This window comes from Parasteatoda tepidariorum, chromosome 2, assembly GCF_043381705.1.
Source record: "Parasteatoda tepidariorum isolate YZ-2023 chromosome 2, CAS_Ptep_4.0, whole genome shotgun sequence".
NCBI lineage: Eukaryota > Metazoa > Arthropoda > Arachnida > Araneae > Theridiidae > Parasteatoda > Parasteatoda tepidariorum.
The window spans coordinates 26485283-26501338 of NC_092205.1; the positions used below are offsets into that span (position 1 = coordinate 26485283).

At 32.5% G+C, this 16056-nt stretch overlaps 1 protein-coding gene across 1 annotated transcript in view; it reads right to left on the minus strand.

The window, feature by feature from the left end:
* The window catches only part of LOC107444919 (fez family zinc finger protein 2), a 49834-nt gene extending 42822 nt beyond the window's left edge, over positions 1-7012 (minus strand). Inside the window, exon 1 of the mRNA XM_071177349.1 lies at positions 6769-7012. The gene's annotated coding sequence lies outside the window, so the exon portion shown is untranslated. The remainder of the gene's footprint in view (positions 1-6768) is intronic.
* Positions 7013-16056: the final 9044 nt, after the last annotated feature.

Sequence of the window (16056 nt, forward strand, 5' to 3'; positions counted from 1 at the left end):
AAATTCGTGCTGCCACGCTACCCCCTCGCAATGTGAGGGAATTGCAGGACTAGTTGGTGAGTGCTTGGTACCAGATACCTCAGACTACCTATCAGCACCTTGTGGAATCAATGCCACGGCGAGTGCTAGCAGTTTTGAGGGCTAAAGGTGGTCCTACATGTTATTAGCAGGGTGGTCATAACTAACGTAATGGCTCTTCGGTGTATATATATATATGAGGGACACTGATGTCTCATCTACGTCTAAGGGTTAATACAAAGTATCTCAATGCATCCATGAGTTTCTTCAGGACCTCAGAAGGTAGCAGATATTAATTCGTAAGCAAATTTTTCCTAAATGTTATTTAATTATTCACATTTACTTTGGATAGGCGAATATCTAAATCAGTTATAAGTAAAAAATTTAATTCCCATATATTTATATCTGCGCGTATGTGACCTTTACACCATCCACCTTGCAGATAGTGGCATTCAGATTGATACCTTTTAGAGACCAGATTACAAATACGAGTAAAAAAAAAAAAAAAAAAAAAAAAAAAAAAAAAAAGTTAAATCTCTGGTATGCCAGGGTTGTCACTTTCCAGAAAAATGATAGTGAAGGAATCAAAATGTCCCAACCAATTACAACTGACCGATTGAATTCCTAAAATTGATGTGAAATAAAAGGTTGTAAAATTTACGATAATCTCATTAAATCTTTGTCACCACTTTTTAAATTTTTCCCTACTGTGGCAACCCTGTATGTAAACAGTTCTGGTATGTAAATGCTCAGGTCAGCATAATATGATTTTGATCAATATTACCATTTTTACTTAGAATGCTTGTTTTACTTTCAATGTCTACCATGAAGAACTAAAAAGTGAGTGAAATATATTTTATAAATATTTGTTACAGAATTATTTCCCATGTCTTTCTTAAAATGTAAGCAAATAACTCAATTTAGCAAACAATCCGTCAGGCAATTGACAAATATATCTTCGACCGAAAATTGCATTGTAGAGTTTAAATGCTTGTAAATATTAAAAAAACATATTTATATAATATTGCGAAGAACGATATTTAATCATTGTCGTATTGTACGATATCGATGTTTGTTAGTTTACAGGAGGACAAATTATATAAAGAAAATATCCGGGTTAATTGTTTAGTTGGGATACTGATTCATTACACTGAGTATTGTCAAAGATTTATTTAAATGATCTGAAATTCTGAAAAGCAGATTTGCTTATTTATTTGCAATACTGGTAAACAAAACATTGCGGATTAAATGTGGTAATTTTACCGAAAAAGTTATTTGCTTAGACATTTTTGGCAATATTAGTTTTAGTACTAAGACTCTAATGCGTAAGACTTCATGTTTTTGTTTTATTCCAAATTATCTTATTTTGCTCCACATTTGAATTTTTTTTTTCATTTAATTCATTACAAAGAATTTTCTTACAAAGAAATTGTAACATCAAAATTATTAAATACTATTTCACATCTATTTTCTTACAAAAAAATTGTAACATAAAAATTCTTAAATACAATTTCACATTCATTGTTATAATTATATAATTATAACAATGGATGCGAAATTGTAATGTTTAATAGTTATAATGTTTGATCATAATGTTTTAATAGTTATTCACCTGCATTTACCAAACAGGCATTACTTATTGATTGTCTTGTTACAAAATTTATAAGATTGCGTTGATTTATAATATTTTATTAGTTATTCACTTGCATTTATGAAACAGGAGTTAATTATTGATTGCCTTGTTTCAATATTGTTGCAAATTTAGAAATTACGTTGATGATAATATTTTATTAGTTATTCCCTTGCATTCACCAAACAGATGTAAATTGACTGTTTTGCTCCAATACAGCTACAAATTTAGGGAATTTAACTTAAGTTATTTAAGTTAATTAAAGTTAACTTAATTGAAATCCAGGAGATGAAATGGCTTGGCCATATTCATGCGTAGCTTTTTTTCTTGTTCGGTCAGAGGGAAAAATTTTAATAAATGCTGCAGAATTACGAAGGAATTCTACTACGAAATTACCGAAATTTCAGAAAATATTTTTTATAATCGTAGAAAAATAATGCAACACCAATTTAATTGATTGGAACAACTCAAAACGAGTAGGTAATGGTCACCGAGTGACAGGCTCGTCACCACCCACCATAACTTACAATATATATATATATGGGTGATTCTTTTTAAACATGATAATTCGGACCAAAAATTTCCTCAAATTTAAAGTCTTCAAAATAATCTAAATTTCTTTTGTATACTTATTTAGCTACATTTGTTAATATCTTACAGACAGCAGTGTAGTTTATTGTCATTTGCTCAAGAAAGAAAATAAAATAGAAATTCACCAAATCTTGAATGCCAGAAAAATGACATATTAGGTCAGAAGTTTAAAAAAACAGTCATTTTGAGCTAATAGTAAGTAACTCAACTTAAGCCTTTATGTTAGATGGACCATAAATTGCTTAAATTAATTCTTTTTATCCACTGTAGAAAGAATCAAAAACGTTTTTGTTGCTGATATGTACAGAATAAAATTGTGTATAATAATCAATCATTAAATAAATAAATAACTTTGATTACATTCAAGCATATTAAAATCAAACATAAACTTGGTATTAGGTTAATATTTGCTTTCCCTCTTTACAATATACTGTTTAAAAATATTTATTGTAACACGTCAATGTCCTGGCATTCATAAGCCAGGATAATGACAAATTAGTCGTTAAAAAATTTATGAACATTAAAAAATTTGTGAACGAAGTCATTATTTTAAATGGGTGGAAGTATATTATCTCCACGAATCCCTACAATACCCACAGATGTGCCAATTCAATTTAAACGTATTCAGTTCCCCATTAGATTGGCATTTGCAATGACTATTAATAAATTTCATGGCTAAACAATGTCTGTTTGTGACTTTGATTTGAGCACACCATGTTTTTCGCAAAGACAATTATACGTTCCATGCTCTCGAGTGGATAAACCATCTAGTTTATTTGTGTTAACTAAAGATGGAATAACAAAAAATATTGTACACTACATTGCACTAAGAGATTAATATTGTTGACTAATATTTTCAAAATTCGTTGTATATATAATTTATAAAAAAAAGTTACAATAAATTAAAAAAATTATTATTTGGTGTGTTGTTATTTTCATATTCCGTCATCGTTCACAGCGCTCCATGCCTCTTCCACTCATATACCACATACGCTCACACTTACAATAAATAAGACATATTTCCATACTCTAGAAATAATTCATACGGCAAAACAACGTTTGCCGGGTCAGCTAGTATATATATATATATGNAAAGTCTTCAAAATAATCTAAAATTTCTTTGTATACTTCTTTAGTTACATTTGTTAATATCTTACAGACAGCAGTGTAGTTTATTGACATTTTCTCGAGAAAGAAAATAAAATAGAAATTCACCAAATCTTGAATGCCAGGAAAATGACATATTAGGTCAGAAGTTTAAAAAAAAACAGTCATTTTAAACTAATAGTAAGTAACTCAACTTAAGCCTTAATGTTAGATGGACCATAAATTGCTTAAATTAATTCTTTTTATCAACTGTAGAAAGAATCAAAAACGTTTTTGTTGCTGATATGTACAGAATAAAATTGTGTATAATAATCAATCATTAAATAAATAAATAACTTTGATTACATTCAAGAATATTAAAATCATACATAAACTTGGTATTAGGCTAATATTTGCCTTCCCTCTTTACAGTATACTGTTTAAAAATATTTCTTGTAACACGTCAATGTCCTGGCATTCATAAGCCAGGATAATGACAAATTAGTCGTTCAAAAATTTATGAACGAAGTCATTATTTTAAATGGGTGGAAGTATATTACTTCCACGAATCCCTACAATACCCACAGATGTACCAATTCAATTTAAACGCATTCAGTTCCCCATTAGATAGGCATTTGCAATGACTATTAATAAATTTCATGGCTAAACAATGTCTGTTTGTGACTTTGATTTGAGCACACCATGTTTTTCGCAAGGACAATTATACGTTCCATGCTCTCGAGTGGATAAACCATCTAGTTTATTTGTGATAACTAAAGACGGAATGACAAAAAATATTGTACACTACATTGCACTAAGAGATTAATATTGTTGACTAATATTTTCAAAATTCGTTGTAAATATAATTTATAAAAAAAAGTTACAATAAATTTAAAAAAAAATATTATTTAGTGTGTTGTTATTTTCATATTCCGTCATCGTTCACAGCGCTCCAAGCCTCTTCCACTCATATACCACATACGCACACACTTACAATAAATAAGAGATATTTCCATACTCTAGAAATAATTCATATGGCAAAACAACGTTTGCCGGGTCAGCTAGTATATATGTATAATTGTGATTACTTGTAATCAAACTATACTATTACAAGTTATTACGATTGTATACTATATACAAATACATTATGTAAGTATGTATGGGGTTACATATTTTTATGTATATAGAATGTACGCACGCATGAGCGTACAATTTGTGATTCCTACAAATACATATACAATGTATGTACAAACGTTGTTTGTACGTTCAATATACATAATTATATTGTAATATACCTAATGCAATACGCATATGCTTAGTACATATAATTATGCATTTATAACACACGTACGCATGTATGTTAATTTGTACGCAAATGCAATGTTTTGTATCTTCGTATGCCCAGACATTATATGTATGAACGTATATGAAAATAATATTTATATGATTGCATACTTTTATGTACTTCAGCACATACATTGAATAAATTTACGATAATAGAACGTATATACAATTTACGTATGCACATAAAATTGTACGTATTTACGTAAAATATGTAAGAATGTTGTTTAAAGGTGCAATATATGTACTTAGTTGCGTAAATAAAATGCATACATGTATGCGTGCACATTTATATGTACATAGATATATGGTATGTACACGCAAAGTATGTACTTGTATAACTACATACTTATGCTTGTTAATACTTATGTGCATGTAATGCATGAATTTACAAAAAATGCTTATATGCTCAATGTACGTATGTACATACAGCATATGCATGTACATAATTACAAGTAATGTATAAATACATGCGTACATTTAAATATATGTAATTACAATATACACATGCATTGAGCATACATTAAAAAAATTTATATAAGTAAAATTATTAAAGTTTGTTTTAAAATTTATTCTAAGACATATAAAACTCGACCTCATATTTTTTAGAAAGCAAACGATAATCTTATTTTAAATTTCTAAATATTTTTTTACCCTTTAAAAATTTTCTATGAACCATGCATTATGTTATAAAAAAAATAATTCTGCAGTGTCAAACATTTCATGAAAATATCGGAAAATTATTTTTTATTGAAAGAATTCTAAAATGATATAGAACAATTAAAGCTGAAAACTAAATTTAAATATCGTTTGATTTTGTCATTTAACTTGCTTGAGTCATTATAAGTTAACTAACATGCATTTTATTTATTGCATTGTACTCAGATTTAGTCATAAATGTAATGTATATATGTATATGTGTAATGTATGTACGTATGTACATTCATTCATGCATTGAACATGCATATATAGTACAGATGGATATGCATACATAGAACATACGTGCACTGTACATGTGTGGATACACTTATTGGGCATATATAAATTGCACATATTGCAAAAATTAGGATAACATGTATGTACACATGCAAAATTTGCGAGAAAGAATTATGCTCAATATGTTTATTCAAATATGTACAGTATATGTACACACATATGTACATTATATGATCATTACATGTTCATTGCATCATATGTACATAATATGAATGTGCATCTGTACATTNCATTAAGATTAACACTTAGTTCGTGAAAATCCGATCATTAGAACGAAAATTATTCAGGGTGATATCTTTTTTTTTTTGCCGACTGTACACACGTTATGCATGTCGAATGTATGAATGCACATTTGTACAATATATGCATGTCAAATGTATGTATGAATATATGTAAAATATAAATACGCCAATATAAGTACAATTGTACACAAATGTATTATGCATATTTGGATGCACACATTGAACATGAGCATATTGTGTATATGTACATTCATACATTGGACATGCATATCATGTACATGTATACATACATATATTGCACATACTGCATATATACCTATATTGTACATGTATACGTATATTTTACTGTTCATAAATAAATCCTACATGCATGGGACATACATTATACAGACAATGTATGTATGTTTGTACAAACAACAAGTACTTGTACATGCGTACATGAACATGGATATACATTTTACATTCACAAATATTTGCATAAAATGCATATACTCATTGTGTATAAATGTACGTGTCTACATTGTTTGCACATACATACGTAATTATCTATATACATATGTATATATATTTTATACATACAATACAACTGTACATATGTGTGTGTAACTAAAATGTTTGTGCATACATTTCAGTTACATTCATTCGTACTTACGCTGTATGTAAATACGTACAAAATGTATCATTATACGGTACATTATACTATCAACTGTGAAATATAATCATATATAAGTATACACTAGTGTCCTAATCGTACATTTAGATTACATATATTCATAATTACATGTAATCAAGATTACATGTAATGACATACAACAAAAAATGACATGCAACAAAAAATGAAATTTTTTAAAATTCTAAACTTACAATGTCCACTCAGACGAAATATAAGATTGGTGATGATTTAATAGCGATAGTATCGCTATTTATCAGCTGGTGTTGAGTGAGTTAAAAGCTTGGGAACCATTAAAACCAAATAAATTTAATGTAACCAAAGAAAAAAAATCTTTCTTTTCTTAGAATATCTGATCTTCAGTTCACCGTTCGTCTTTATTTAACTTAGATTTCCAGGCGTGAATCTCAACATCATAGGAAAATAAATAAATAAATCTATAAATAAAATAAAAGCATATCTGTGCAAACTGGGCACTTGTCTTTCTTTATAATATTTCCCAATACAATTTCATCATTCTAAACATCTTTTCTACCTGGCACAGAAGAAGAAGAAGAGAAAAAAAATCACAATATGATTCGATCCAGGTGTGGGGTCAGGGGTTTGCATTCCTTACAGGGCAACCTGAGATATGCCCGTTTTGATCGCTCTTGTAAGATAGAAGCCCCGATAAGGGGTCCCGCCGCACGCCCGGCAGGTGGGCGTTTGGTTCCCACACTGATTCCCCCCCCCCACTCTTTAATGTTGGTTATTAGGAAGGGGGTGGGGATAAAAAAGGGTGTTTGGTAGTAGGGAGTTCTGCTGCACGTGCAACAAAGCTCAGATTCCATTTGAGTAGTTATGTAAACGAATTGTGGTAAGCGAGTGGGCGGGGTGTGGGAAGATTTTTTTTCTTTCTTATTTTTAAGTTGTCTTAAACTTATTAAAAGGACTGTATACCACGGGAAAAATCTTTCGTGGCAAATTCTTTTTCACCCAGTAATTTAAAATTTAAGGAACAGAAAGCTTTCAGGAAAGCTTAACGTAAGCCTTTAAGTTTGAATACTTAAAAAAAAATTTTTTTTAATCAAAATACCAAGATGCAAACTAATTATAGGAGGATTATGCCGAGGGGAAGTTATTTTGCAATAATTTGCTTGCATTTTGAAATTTTGAAAACATTTTTTCAACGTGGGAAATTTTATGGTTTACTCAAGATTTCCCTGAACTCACATTTCTCTAAACATTTTAAAATACCAATGGAGTTGAAATAGAATTCGCTATGAAAAGTTTCTCCTGCGATATAGCGTACTTTTTACCCTTTCCGGCAGAGCAAATTTGGATTGAAAATTTCAGACAGACAGCATATTTTGCCGTGAATTTGCAACAGTTACTCTTGACTGTTAGGACAAATTTTGTCTATCAAAGCCAGCGCTGTTTATGCTTATTTTGAAAATGGCGCAAAACTTCAATATGGAGAACAGCCACAGCTTTGTGAAAATGAAAATTGCATCATGAAGGGGATTTAAAAAAATAACGAATGAAGTCTGAATTTTTGTTTTACTTTATTTATTATAAAGCTGCCAACTCTTCTGTTTTTCCTTCACATTTTTAAGTTCTTATCAAAAAATTGGGTTGCATGAGAACCAACTCTGACTGTTTGTTTTATTTTATCTGTTTATATAGCTGTCGATTTTTCCGGATTTTTATGTTGTCTTAAACAAATTAAGTAGTTGGTTGTGAATTTCCCTTGCATTATGAAGTAGATCCAGAATCTAAATGATAAATTCTGAATATTTGTTTTATGTATTTTTATTTACGTAGAGGGCATTCAAATGAGCACTTATTAGGGGGAGAGGGTTTGTAATTTGCGTATTGTTGTTGACAATAAGGAAGAAGGGATATGAGCAATGCTTACACAAGATTCTAACTTTAACTTATTTTCAAATTTTTCTTTTAAAAAAAATGTAGAAAAAAATTAAATAGATACATAAGTTGCAACGATATTTGGAAAAAAAATAGCACTTAGGTAAATTTCAAATTTGAACTGAAAATTAAATTTGGAGCACAATTCAGAGCAGGCACAACAAGACGAATTGTCCTATGACAAATTGCGCGCTGCGAAATGACGTGACACGTCTAACATTTTCAGTGATCAATATTTAAAACAAAAATCTTCCATGTTTTCACATCATGTTTATGGCATCATTGAGGTCACCAGGAATGTTTCATGATGGCTTTAACTCCAAGCTATCACGGAAAAATAAAATAGTTGTTAATTTATATTATGCACATGCATGTGCAGAAATATGTAAGAAAAAAGGAGAAGAAAAAAAAAGAAGAAAAACTGCTTAAAACGGAGATTGTACTCACCTGGAGAAAAAAAATTGATAACCGGTACCAATTTTGTTGTAAAGAAGCTCAAAATTTCTTAATACTAGCTTCCAATACCGAATTGAAATTTCACATCCACCACCTCCGGTCTATGTATATTTACTTAGCGAACTTAAAATATTTTGGTAGCTACTAACATAATAACATTAAAAATTTATATGAATATTACTACCCTAGTTTAAAAAATGATAGTGAACCACCTACTAAAATTTGCATACNAAAAAGAAGAAAAACGGCTTAAAACGGAGATTGTACTCACCTGGAGAAAAAAAATTGATAACCGGTACCAATTTTGTTGTAAAGAAGCACAAAATTTCTTAATACTAGCTTCCAATACCGAATTGAAATTTCACATCCACCACCTACGGATCTATATACATATTTACTTAGCGAACTTAAAATAATTTGGTAGCTACAAACATAATAACATTAAAAATTTATATGAATATTACTACCCTAGTTTAAAAAATGATAGTGAACCACCTACTAAAATTTGCATACTTTTGGTTAATTTTACAATCTTTTTTAGGGTTTATTATTGTTGTTGTAGTTGTTGTAGTTCATTTACGTCGCACTAGAGCTGCACAATGGGCTATTGGCGACGGTCTGGGAAACATCCCTGAGGATGATCCGAAGACATGCCATCACAATTTTGATCCTCTGCAGAGGGGATGGCACCCCCGCTTCGGTAGCCCGACTGGATTATTGTTTATTGGTACAACACACATTCGCAGGCTTGTGTGCTCAATTAAGGCTTATAAACCTTTGTCAAGTAGAAGAACAGATAGTACAATACAGAGGACATCACCAAGAATACATCCGGGTTACAGCGGGATTCGAACCCGCCACTTCCACGCTTAACAGAGCGTTTGGCCGGCGATACCGCTCGGCCAGGGAGGCCCCGACTCTACTGGAACAAAGTTACATATCAGATAAGCATTTGAATTATTTAGAAGTAGTAGTGAGTAAAAAACCTATATATCATTTTTTTTTAAACCAAGAATCTCACATCGACCCTTTGCACTCCGAGTACTTATATATGCTCATTGATCTAATATCAACACTATAGGATGTCAAATACACAATATAGTATTATTATACAATTTTAAAATTCTTACAATAAAGTGGTTACTAATTATTAAGGTGTAAAATTTCTCAATTTTAAAATGGTGACTGTTGATGGTGCTTCAGTGCTGTTGTAGTTCATTTACGTCGCACTAGGGCTGCACAATGGGCTATTGGCGACGGTCTGGGAAGCATCCTTGAGGATGATCCGAAGACATGCCATCACAATTTTGATCCTCTGCAGAGGGGATGCCCCCCCCGCTACGGTAGCCAGACGACCTGCACGAGAAGTTGAGCACTTTACGGTAGAACAGTTTAACGAGGACACACACAGCACACTCTCAGTCCCTACGCGTCAAGTGTCCAAGTGGTCACCCACCCGTACACTGACCGCAGTCAGTGATGCTTCACTTCGGTGATCTGCTGCGAACCGTGTCTTAATGATCAGTCCACTGCGGGACCTTCAGTGGAGGCATCGGAATGCAAAGGGTTAAAAGACTACCACTCGAAAATATTTATCCGCTGACCGGAGCAAGTTGGCTTCTCTCTAAAAGCCCTAGTGAAATTGAAAAAAAGGAGACCAGACAGATATATCCTGTGTTACGGTGGGTCTCGAACTCACTATTTCCACACTTGGTGGAACGACGAAACAGCTCGTTCTGTAAAACCCCTGGAAAATAAAATAAAACATTAAATTTATTTCTGAAATCGGAAAAAGTTTGTTATTTTATAGTTGAATTACTTTATTATTATTATTTATTTTTTTATTTATTTATTTTTAATGCAATAGTTTATTGAAACTTGTGTAGCCGAACTGATTTAATTGAAAGATAAACTAAGTAATTTGAATGGAAGAGAAAATATTGAGCTGGTATAAGTTATGCGAGGCGAGAAATAAACTTCTATGACAATTAGTCCCGCTTTCCCTCATAAATTGATGAAATTGATGCTTGACTCTTTTGAATCAATGGCTATGATTGAAGCGTAAAGACAAAAACATCACGCAACGTTGCGCTTATAATCAAAACACTTTCGGATCATTAGGTTGATTTCTAAAAGAGCACAATTTTCGTTTGGTTATACGCCTCACTGCAACAAAAGACAATTTTATTTCGCGAACGTTCCCTCCTTGTTTACCCAAGAATTTTAAACAAAAGCTCCGCCACTTTTATTGGCTGGCGCGTTAGATTAATAGGGAATGATAAGTATTCAAACTAGTTTCCAATTAAATAGCGAACGTATAATAAAAATGCGATAATCAACGAAGTTCAGCGCTAAAGAATATTAAATGCATTTCCCCAGTCGTTTCTGATAATTCCAATTTAGAACTTCATCGTCAGTTTATTTTGTTATTTTTTTTTTCATCTTCGTCCTTATAGTCAACGCATTAGTGTCTTCTTCAAAAAGATTTGATATCACAAAAGAGACACGACGGCGAAAACCGCACACAAAACAAGCGCCAGGCTGAAAGCGTTTTCGAAAATTTTAATTGTGCTTCGTACTCTTTTGTCGCGCCTAATTAAAAGCCTTTCCCCTTTTTCGATCAATGCGGAAAAAGCTAGTGGTAAAAATTAGCTAATTATGCAAATTCTTCGGGAAAAGCCTGACGTTCTTGCACTTGAGAGAAAACTAGGCGCATAAATTTGGCGACCAATGAAAGGAAAAGGTTTTGTCGCTGCCAAAACAGAATGGATTTCCGATTAGTGCCTCTCAATAGGTGCGGAAAGGATCCCTCTTTTCTATCTGCGCATGCGTCTTGCCGCATTCCCTGGAGAAAAGTACACGGCGAGCCTCTTTTGTGAATGCATCTATCGCTTTCCGGCGTTTCCGAAATTGCCTTTTTTAAAAAGAACGTCAAATTACTCTTGATTTTTATCTTTTAATGCATAATTTTTAAAGAATTATTCGCTGCTGCTTTACTTTTGTTCCCCACTTTGAAAATTATTAGAAAAATTAACGATATTCGCTAGTAATAAGTGAATAAAAATTAATTACGCTTCCTCGATTGTGAATATCGAAATACAATTGGATTAAATATTTAAAAAAAAAAAATAATAATAATGACTTTCTGAAACACAGATTATTTTACGTTGAAAATAAGTTAAATATGTCACGTTGTAGTTACTTCTTTAAGAGTGAACAAACTAGTTTAAAATCACAATTCACAGTTCTACCTAAATTCAAGTCAGAACTGAAGGTTTTATTTTATATTATAACCATTGTTGAACAACCGACCCAATTTTGGGTTTACGACTACTAATGTTCAACTCTGTATCCCCGTAAATTTGAACCCAATCCAGAAGACAAGGGAACTCTTGGATCAAGTATTGGGAGAAATTTGCCTTCATGGAGGATTTTTTGATGGAAATAGCCCGCATTTGCGTTATTTGGAGAGGAAAACTACGAAAATCAGCCATGATTAGCCTGACGGCAAGGGTAATATAACTCGTGATCCATCTATCAGTGAGGATATTTTAGGTCAGCACTGTGGTCGGTGCAAGTCAGATGCGAAATTTGTATCGACCAGTTATTGTTGGGATTCGAACCCGACTCACCTCATTGGAAGGCGGACGCTCTATCCCCTGAGCCTTCACGGCTCAGAACTGAAGGTTTATATATGTTGCGGCCAAAGCCCGAAGTCCGGCCAAAGTCCGAAATTTTCTTGATTTCGGGAAATGGCCGGCCAGATCGCGAATTGGCCGAATTCGGGCTTTGGCCGTAACATATACATCTAGACGGAAATGAGCGAAATCTGATTGGAAAATCATTGTTAGTTTGCTTTCTGGACCATTAAAACATCCATATCAGCCAAAAAATTTTCACACTTATCATATGCATATAAAACTGCTTTTTACCGGAGAAAAAAGTAAACAATGGTAGGTAGTTTATAACTACGAATAGTACGAGCTTATAAGTTACACCTCTCGAAAACCAGCTAAAAAAAGGCTTTACTACCAGTTTCTTCCATTTTCTGTTTTACTTTCAGCCCTGATCTCAATTTTATAATTCTAATTCGCTAATCCCAGCTCTCAAATCTCTAGTTATTGTCCTCAAATCAACTGCTTGGGTGCATTTAGTGAAATACGTTGTATTACAGCTGTAAATTTCCTGAGGTAAAAAAACTGGTTGTAAAACCATTTCATTTTCGATTGTAATCTATAATTTTTTTTCATTTTGTGAAGGCAGAAATAAGCAAGTATATATTTAATAGCAGTTAATAAAATCGTATTAACGCGTTGACTGCCGCGTCACTCATATTCGGGTGGCAGCAAAGTTTCTGATCGGGCCGCGTCACCCGTATTAGGGTAACGCTTATTGGACTACTTGTGAAGAATATTCGTATGTATTTGAAAAGATATTTCCCAGGAAGTAACGAAACTGTTGAATTGTTATAAAAGTTATACAAAAATTATTTATTACGAAAATTATTGTGAAGCTTTCTTGTTCACTGCTATTTGACTCACTAAGAGATAAGTTTTCCATTTTTCTTTTCGAAATTTCAAAGAAGTAGGGTAAAGATAAGTCCTCTTAACCCAGCAAAGTTTCAAACTGATCGCGTAAAGTGGCTAGATGAGAAACAGATATGAAGCAACGGACACAAATAAACAGACATGATACCATGGAAACAAACGGAGCGAGATATTATTCTTGTGACTCGCATTATTAAAATATCGGTGGGAGTACTTAGCAGAATACGCTTCGTACAGCTGTACATGTGGCATGAAGGAGATTTCAATGTAAACGCTTGCGGCAGTCAACGTGTTAAAAGATATAGTAAGCTCACTATAAAATAGAAGTATCAAGGACAGAAAAAGCTAATTATGATATAGTTTTAGTACTAGTTTTGAATTTTCTTCCTTATAAAATCCACAAAAACGAACTGAACATTTATCTCGTTACGTGAGTTCACCAAAAGTGAAACTAGAGCTGCTTTCTTGCATGGTAATTCGTAAAGTTTTTACAAGGTGGTAGTATGGAGTCGCTGTGATTCAGAGAATGGAGCATTTGCCTCCTAATGAGGTGACGCAGGTTCGAATCCCATCTAACGCAGATGCGAGTTAGTTTCCTCAAAAAAGTACTCCACAGAGGTTAGTTTGTCCCAATGCCTGATGAAGGAATTCCCTTGTCTTCTGGGTTGGGTTCAAAATTACAAGGCTACGGAAATAACCATTGGCGACGGTCTGGGAAACATCCCCGAGGATAATCCGAAGACATGCCATCACAATTTTGATCCTCTGCAGAGAGGATGGCACCCCCGCTTCGATAACCCAACGACTTGCACGCGAAGTCGAGCACTTTACGATAACACAATTTAACGAGGACCAATACTGCACACCCTCGGTCCCTACGCAGACTGATCCACCCGCACATTGACCGCAGCCAGTGATGCTTGAATGAAATGTGGGAGTATAATGATACTTCAAATATTGAGTTTTTTTCTTGAAATTAAGCTACTTCACCAAAACTTATAATTGACAAATAGATCTTATATAAACATGTTTGAATGATTAATTTGGAATGGTAGGTAAAATTATTAAAGATTTAATTTTAAAAATTAAGATTTATACCTTCCTACCATTAAGAAAAGTTCCTACTATCAGTTGAAACGTTCTTACCATAAAGAAAAGATTTTCGCAGTGACCTTAAAAACTGTTAACCAATGAATTACTAATTAAATTACAAAATAATTAATGAAACAAGAATGAAATATTGCATGAATAAATCAATCGTGAAATCATTTTCTAAGTCAATAAACCACTAAATTAATGATTAATTGATTCGCTGAAACAGTAACTGACTTAACTTGCTCCACTTTTTTGTTTTTCTGTAGGTGCCATTTTGAAGGAAAGTTTTTCTCAGTGGCAGCAGCTTTTATATTATGATGTCTTGATTTTTAGAGTTTAAAAAATATATATATATTAACCCACTCTTCTCAAATTAATGATTCGGACTTCTGCAAATAATATTTAATAGTTAGGCGTTTTAATGTTTGTGCAGTAGCTAAATTTTAGAATACTCTTTCCTCTTACGTGCGTTACATCACGGTGAGAATAATCTTTGTCCAAGCGCAAACACATTTCAGAATAAATTGAATTTTCAATTATCATCTTATCACCACTTAAAAAATTCAGTTTTCGTAAGGCAGGTATGCTTAGTTTCGCCTTCAGTCTTATTTATGCTTTATCTCTTTCATCATGCATAAATGTGTACAAGCATGTGCAGTACCGTTATTTGTCCCTCCTCTTAGTTGTGTATTCAGCGTGGTCACAACCGGGAGCTATTTTCCAATCCAGCGACTTTTAACAACCCGCTCCGCCTGTTTGTCATTTTCTTAAATAAAAAAATAAATTTGTTAAAAACCTGTAGCTTGACATATTTTATAGAACAAATTTCAATATATAAACAAATTTTAAAAAGCTTGCTTTATAATTGATGGGGAAAGTCCAATTATAGCCACAAAAAGAGGGCCGTAAGGCCTCATACTCCCAGTTCCACTACAACGAACGAACGAACGAATTATAGCCAAAAGGAAAAGCTTCAAAAAGAAAACGAGTTGTTAAGCGTCGCTGGATTGTAAATTAGCCAACCGGGAAAAATTTGAAAATTGATAGAAAAATTTGAATATTGATAGAAAAGTATTGCCTAAAATATTGTTTCTACTTATACATTTTTAAAGCAAACTACCAAAATGTATTTTTAAATTAAAGGAAATATATCTAGTTGGTAAAACTGTCCAATTCGATTCCTAAAATTGAAATGAAATTAAAATCTGTGAAATTTCTAACAGGTTCACAAAATATTTGTCACCAATTTTCAAATTTTTCCCGGCGGTGGCTAACCGAGTATTATGGACTATCAGATAAAATTAATAAGAAGCATTGGCTACCACAAATATTAATAATTTAAAATTTACATTCTAAAAATAAAGTTAACTGTACAACTTGCAAACGTAGTCTGTTTTAAACACAAATTGGCCATCACTTTTCAGGTTTATAAAGAGCTGCCCAAGCCCTGTGTGGGAATGGAAAATAAAATTCTTATTT